This window comes from Uloborus diversus, chromosome 5 (assembly GCF_026930045.1).
Source record: "Uloborus diversus isolate 005 chromosome 5, Udiv.v.3.1, whole genome shotgun sequence".
Taxonomy (NCBI): domain Eukaryota; kingdom Metazoa; phylum Arthropoda; class Arachnida; order Araneae; family Uloboridae; genus Uloborus; species Uloborus diversus.
In genome coordinates, this window is record NC_072735.1 from 29179783 (window position 1) to 29188130 (window position 8348).

Genomic DNA, 8348 nt, shown 5'->3' on the forward strand with positions numbered 1-8348 from the left:
TGATGTCAATTGAGTGCTGAAAATAGGAATTAAGAGAGCACTGATTTGAAGTATCAAAAGGGCCTTGATTATAACGCTATTCATGAAATTTTTAGAAATTTTGTACCACTTTCGGATTTTTCAAAAGGAGTGGTTTTGGAAAGCCTTCAGACATGAAAATAAACATTAATGCACATTAAGATTAACATATACAAATTTTGCTTACTCAAATTTCACTTACTTAAAGCCGATATCTTTCAAATCATTGTCAATATGTGCCTGTAATTGCACCAAAACTTTAGGAAATATGAATTTTCGTTCTCATAGAATAAATGCTCTTATTTATGTGGTTCTCAAACAAAATAAATTCCGTAGCTTTTCGAGTTTGATATGTTACCTAAAATTAGAGTTTCAAAAAATATATAATGACAGCAATTTGATTACTCAACTTTTTTCTTCGAAAATTATCAATACATACTTCATGAGAAATACACAACATAGAAAAATGAATTTAACTAACACAAATTCAAAATATTCAATTTTGATCAAAACATATTCTATCCTTTTGCAAATTCATGCAATCCCTCGAACATGAAATTAATAAATACTGTTTTAGTTTTAATTAAAAAACATGTGCTCTTAGCTATGATGGCTAGCGTACTTTAGATTATAGGGTCAATCCATTTTAACTGTACAAGTTAAAAACCATGCAGTTGATGTTAGATTTTTTCTTTTATAATTCCAGTGAACAACTATTGTGACATTTCATTTCGTGGTTTGTCCTTTAGAAGACCTATCAAGCATTGAAATTGGTAAAATTTTATTTTTAACTTTGTGTACTTTGATACTAAAACTTAAAATTAGCACCCATTGGGGAATTAAAATTGATTACAGCCAAAAACTAATGATCTAACAATCCCATTTTTGACTTTTGATGACCTCTATATAATCAAAGCGCAACAGTAGGGAACAAGAAAAAACATTTTTGCTTGTAAAATCTCTTTGATAAAGGCTCAGAGTATGGAATGAAGTAAAAATGGTTGAGCTCAGTCACCCCATGAATCTGGATAGATTGACGTAGAAAAGGGGTCTTTTCGCTAGAAAATGTTTAATTCACATACAGTTAATAAAATGCTCAGTTAATATGAAATGTCAAAAATTCACGAATTTGTTCGTATTAGCCATTATTCGTAACAACCGTGATTGAGTAATAACACATTGTAATCCAACATTCAGAAAAAAAATCACTTATTTCTTTTAATGAATGTTTTTGGAAAATATTAAAGAAGAAAAATGATAATCGACATACGTGGAATAGGTTGTAATCCGCGATGGAAGATGAACAGTTTTATCTCCGAGTAAATTGAAATGTACACAGGTAAACAAACGTACGGGCTTTATTTTCTATGTAAAATAATAAATACTTTCTTCTCTTTACACAATAGGACTTCTACAACCTAACAACATGATGAACAATTTCTAAAAAAGAAAATTACAGTATTCAACCACGAACATTTTAAAGAAAATAGGTCAGAAATTTTTTTTCGTCTTAGCCGAGACTTTCAGTTTAATGTACGTATTATACGTGAAATTTTTAATGCAATTAGATAGCAAATCAAACTTAACGAATAAAATTCGTTTTCGCCGTGATTTCGTATCAAACGTGATCGCATTAAGAGAGTTCAACTGTATTTATTTTACTTATTTTCAGAGAAGAATTTAATATTTATCAGTTATTATGCGAGTTCATCCTAAGAATCCCTTGAATTTGGGATTAAAAGGAACCTTTTCGTTTAATGGCAAATTAAAACCCATTTTTGAATTTAGCCAACCTGCTTATTGATGCGCAGTTACATAAGACAAAATTTCAAAAAAAAAAAAAAAAAATGAAAACACAAATCTTAAATTTAATTAATGTATCAAGAAAATAAAAGCAATTCTAAAACGTTTTCACAAACAACACTTTTTTTTTTTTCAATCCGCGTTCGAAAGCTTTCAGTTACGTTAAGTTTGAACAGAAGACATGCCTCAAAAGAAAAATCATTTAAATAATTATCGATCAAATTGGAAAAATCTTTCTAAACACAAAATTTTTTGTTCCACAAACTTCAAAAGCTGTTTGACATTAAAATGGTAAGTGATATGCATTAAATCTTGTTATGTCTTTCGATTAAATTATTTTCGTTGGAGAAAATTTAATTATAAATAAGGCACAAGATTACTTCTCAGCATTTTCGTGGCATTTTACCCATATCAAATTGCATTGCTGCTGAAAGTTTGATTGGAAAGTTTAAAATTATTTTTTCAAACATGTCAAATCAGACTTACCCGCTTGACACTCTTGTCGCGAAACTTCCACAACAACTTTTATAATAAGCTGTAGTCTTTTGGTAAGGGAATAAACGAGCGGATTTTCAATGAAAAATTATTTCAGTATTATTGCTAGATTTTATGCAAGCATTTTTTCATTTAAAACGTTTACCTTTGTTGAATGAAGTTTTTAAAAATAATGGCGATTTAAAGTTGAAATAAAATTTAATCTCAAAAATTTCACCGCAATTAAATAATACTGTCTTGAAAGCACTTGATAAAACAATAAAATAGATTTCTCTTAAGAGTCTTTTTTTTTTAACCTGGACAAATTGAATGGGGCCTTGATAGTTGACTCCTTCAATTTTCCTGAAACTTTCAGGATATTTTACTGGTAATGTGATAAGAAAAAGTGAAGCTTCTTTCCTCTCTAATTTGATTTGTTGGCTCTCAAGTGGAGGTCAAAGTTTAGGGTCGTGACAAAAAAGAACTAAATATATGATTGCTTTACTTCAAAAGCAATGAGCGGACCGAGCCAATTCTTTTAAATAAGGATACTGCTTGATACTAGGTACATTCTAGTATAAATATTTAGGGCTCAACCGATGGCATTTTTTGGCCGATGGGCCGATGCCGATTGTTGGCCGATTGTTCAAAGACGGCCGATGGCCGATGGCCGATTATTTTCCTCCGAATGGCCGATTGCCGATGGCCAATGGCCGATGCCGTTGGCCGATGGCAAAAAAAAAAAAAAAATCAAACAGAAATAAATTGATAAGATTATCAGGGATTTAAAGAATCATTGATTCATTTCACTTAACTTCCTTTCTATGAATAAGGAATCGTAATCACAAAAAAAAAGAAAGAAAAGAAAAATCAAATTTCTTGACCTAAATTTCTATTTTACGATCACCCAATTTAAATTTCACAAGTTTTTTCGGCACATCTGTACATGCATATGTACCTAAGAACATATAGATGACCAAAATATCTATTTTGAACGTCTCCTGAGTTAATTATCGCAAATTCCCTTGTGATGTCTTCATGCGGGTAAACTTTCTTCACTCAAAAACGTTATGAAATAGTAAGTTGAAAACTCATACGTACGTAGTATGATCTGAAAGTTCGAGGACAAGTTGTACAAAACCTTACCCTGAATAGTTCACATTACCGAAGCACAATTATCTACAAAATAGCCTTGGACGACTATGCACTTCTGCCAACATTCGTATAGCTTTTAGAAGCACTCCTGGAAGACATTTTTCGCAACCTCCTAAAAGGCCTCTTGCGCTGCTACTTTAACTTCATCGTGTGGATTAAGGCAACTTTCATGTTGAGGATGCACGGTTCGATTGGTCAATACTCTGATATGACAAACAAATAACAGAAGGTTTTGTCGGACTTAGCTCCATGGGGCTTTTACCTGTTCCCAGCAAAAAAACATTTGCATGGACGCCACTTTCTTCCGTCAGGAGAAGATAAAGCTGCATCATAAGAAGGTAGCGAAAAATGGCTCTCAAGAGTGATTCCAAAAGTTATATGAACACTGGCAGAAGTACATAATCCCTCAAGGTGTCCTTTTGCAGGTGGATGTGCTTCGGTAATGTGAACAATTCTGGGTAAGGTTTTATACAGCTTGTCCCCGAACTTTTGGATCGTACTACGTACAATTTGTATAGGGTGCAGTTATGCTTCTCCTTTTTTTGACAGCTGTATGATGAAAGAGAAAGAACAACAGTCAAAAAAAAAAAAGAAAGAAAGAAAGAAAAAACAAAGAGACTGTTTAATAACCTATTGATTTTTTTTTTTTTTAAATTGAACATATAACTAAGATTTCAATAATATTGTAATAATGTATGGATTTAGGTACATTAAAAATAGTTTAAAAAAACATTAAATTATGTTGTTTAATCCTTCAAAAAAAAAATAAATAAAAAATAAAACTATGAAACCGTCAACAAATTACGCAATTAAATTGGAAAGATTGCACGTAGACCTTTTTTAGTCATCAAATTAAACGAAAAAGATAACAGATAAATTACAATATTAAATCACAATAGAAATATTTTTGTACTTATTTAAAATTTATGAATAGAAAAGTTTGCATTTTTCATAAAATCTATAACAGTGACATAAGTTTTGCTGAAAAAGGAAATATCCATAAAAAGAGCGAGGTTCTGAAAACGAAGCAACAATAAACAAATTCAATATTTGCATTAAGTTAATAACTGAATAAATATAATAATTGATCTGTTGTTTGCACATAATATTGAACAATTTGATTGTTTAATCTTTTATGAAGCTTTACAAACAAGTTCAAATTAAATTTTTCAATTTAGCAATAATTTTCTGAAATTTAAAAAATTGCATAATAGAATTGAAACTATTCTATAAAAAACGGAAATAACTTATTCATTGATTTTATATAAATACATAAAAATAGTTACTTACAACAGAAAAAAAAATCGATCGCTATTAATGATGCAAAAAAGATGACGCATTACGAAATATAGGTGAAACAAGTATGAGAAATACGCAAAATGACATTTCTTGACCAAAATAAATTATCGCTAAATCTTTAAGAAATGCTTGAAACGACGAGGGAGGGTTGGGGGGGGGGGGGTCACCCTCTGATTTTGGAGTAACTAACACTTCGGCACCAACTTCGGCCTCATTTTCTTAGTACAGAACCGCTACCACCAACGCCTCGGAAGAGTTTCTGAATCTACTTCAGCACTTCCGAAGAAAAAATTCAAAAGTCCCTTTGATTTCCGAATTATGTCACCATTCAAAACGTATTTTAATCAGTTTGTTACATTAATGCTCTAAATTCTTTCTAAACAATAGATAAAGTTTGAAAAACAAATCTCTAATTTTATGAATGGTGTTAGTTTTAAACAACTCAGAAGTACAACTAGAGTTTAATTTCAGAAATTGAGGGAGTGGGAGGAGGGGCACGCAAGTGTTCTCGGAAATTGAAAAAATAGTCGTAAAAAATAGAGTTCAAAATAATCATCAACATGGCCAGAAAAAATCTTTTAAAACTTGTACCCGAGTTTGTTTTGACGTGTAGTGGCGGATTTAAAATTTAGCAAATGTTGCAATTGCGCGAGAGGCCCCATAACCATAGGGGCACCGTTGGAGTTACAAAAATGCTTATGATAAATGTTTTACAACTTCTGTGATAGAGAAATAGGGCCCCAAAATGTATTTCAACGGGCCCCAAACTTGTAACTCCACCGAAGCGATACAGAAAAGACTGCATAACTGTGATTCCTATTACAAATATCAAAAAATTAAAAATTACCGTCGGTTCAACGGGAATTTAGCAAAATGACCCAAAAACCGGTTTTGCCATCTCATATTTGTTTCCATATTCTCCAATTCGGCAATATATCATCAAATGATCGTCAGTCTGAGACGCTATATTAGTTTTGCATTGAAATATGTAATTAATAGCCACAAAAAATGAGTCAACTGGCTTTTTAGAGCACCTGATCGAAAACAAAAGGGAAGTGCACAACTGGAACGTACGCACACCCCGAATGCGAGAATTTAACCTTCTACAGCTTACCATTTTTGAGTTATGACTTATGAGAGATATATACGTACATCCATCTGCAAGAAACAACGCAAATAATTAACTTGTTTGTACCTGAATGCAAAATTAAAAAATCCTTCAGGGGTGATAAAATAGAAATTCATACGGAAATTCAAGTAAAAATTTTTATAAGAAAACAATAACTCCCTTTACTATGTATTAAAAAGTAAAACAGCAAAGGTCCTTTTTTTTTCAAAAACATCGGCCAATTCCATCGGCTTTTCGATGTATTTTAAGGCCGATGGGCCGATGTTTCCTGCAAGTTAGCATCGGCCCCCGATGCCGATGCCGATGGCTAAATTGTTGAACCATCGGCGCCGATGCATCGGTCGAGTCCTATAAATATTTTGGTGACTCACTCATGGCTTTGAGGGCAAAAGAAAATGCAATTTTTTAAACTTTTTTTTTGCCTTGTTTGGGCCCGGCTATCTGCTAAAGCCGTGGCTAATCCTCGGAAATAAGTATATGATTAACTACTCACCACAGTATAGTACTAAGAATAATATGAAATAGCTTTCGTTTTTCTCGGCTTTAGTAGTTAAACGGTCTCAAAGTCGATGATTTTTCAAAGTGCCCAAGTTTAGAGGACAATAACTTTGATCGCGACGGGTCAACAACTTTGGGACACAGCTTTAGTTACAGTCCGAGTGGTGTAGTTTAAGGTCCAGGTTAGAAACCCATGGCAAGTAATCAACTTTTTTAATTACGCGGTCTCAAAGTTGATAATTTGAGACAACAAGAATAAAAGTTTTAGGTCAATTACTCTATAACGTCTGAATCAATAACTTAGAACAAAAGCTGTAATTATGCTCCACGTGGTGTAGTTTTAGATTCATGTCAGAAAATCATGAGATCTAATCATATTACTTAATTAACCTCTCAAAAATGATGATTTGAGTATTAAAGAGCGTTTTTTCACGAGTTTATATGCGTGCTACTCAAAATCTTATGAGCTCAAACTCGCATAAATACTTGATTCCGCGTCTTTGACCTGATTTTTCAAACTGTCCGGGTTCAATCATCCGGAATGGGATAAAATTTTATGCTAATTTTCAGCTTCCGAGATCCGAATCCTGAGGATCTAGGATCTCCAAAATATAGTGCTCCAAAATGGAGGATCAGCTTTGTGAGAAGAATTGCCATGTTGTGGACAAGGTTACAGAACTTTTTATTACACTGGAAGCATGAAATTTTGGGAGCTTAAAGTACATTAGGCTGTTGATTCGTTCTAGTATTTATGCGAGTTTGAGCTCTTAAGATTTTGAGTAGCACGTATATAAACTCGTGAAAAAACGCTCTTTTATACTGAAATCATCATTTTTGAGACCGTTTAATTAAGTAAGTTGATTAGATCTCATGGTTTTCTGACACGAGTCTAAAACTACATCACGTAGCGTATAATTGCAGCTCTTGTTCAAAGTTATTGACTCAGACGTTTTAGAGTAATTGATCTAAAACTGTAATTATTTTTGTTTCAAATTATCAAATTTGAGACCGCGTAATTAAAAAAGTTGATTACTTGCCATGGGTTTCTAACCTGCACCTTAAACTACACCACTCGGACTGTAACTACAGCTGTGTCCCAAAGTTGTTGACCCGTCGCGATCAAAGTTATTGACCTCTAAACTTGGCCATTTTTAAAAAATCATCGACTTTGAGACCGTTCAACTACTAAAGCCAAGAGAAACGAAAGCTATTTTATATTTTCCTTAGTACTATACTGTGGTGAGTAGTCAATCATATACTTTACTTATTTCCGAAGGTTAGTCACAGCTTTAGCAGATATCCGGCCCAAACGAGGAAAAAAAAGTTTAAAAAATTGCATTTTCAACTGACCTTTCCCCTCAAAGCCATGAGTGAGTCACCAAAATATTTATACTAGAATGTACCTAGTATCAAGTAGTATCCTTATTTAAAAGAATTGGCTTGGTTCACTCATTGCTTTTGAAGCAAGGCAATCATATATTTAGCTTTTTTTTTTTTTTCGTGACCGTAAACTTTGACCCCTACTCAAGGACAAACAAAGCAGTTTTTTTGAAAAAAGAAACTTTAATTTTTCTTATCATATTACCACTAACACATCCTGAAATTTTTACAAAAATTAAAGACATCAACTATCAAAAGTATCCAGCTTTAAAAAAAAATGACTCTTAAGGACTTAATACTCCGTGGACAGGTAAAGCGCAAAAACTTTAAATTTTTCTTTTATTTATTTATTATTTTTATTTTATTTATGTATTTATTTATTTATTTTTATCTATTGCAAGTTAGTTTTACTGTACAAGCTTGCTTATTTCGTTTCCTCTAAAAAGAAAAGATGATGAAGCAGTCGAATCCCAACATTTCCCTATTGCTAGTATTAAATCCAAAACGCGTTTCTTCAAACTGATTTCTGCAGATGCTGCCGTTTACCTGCAAACGGCAGAATATTTATTATTTTTTATTTTTTTAAAGAAGT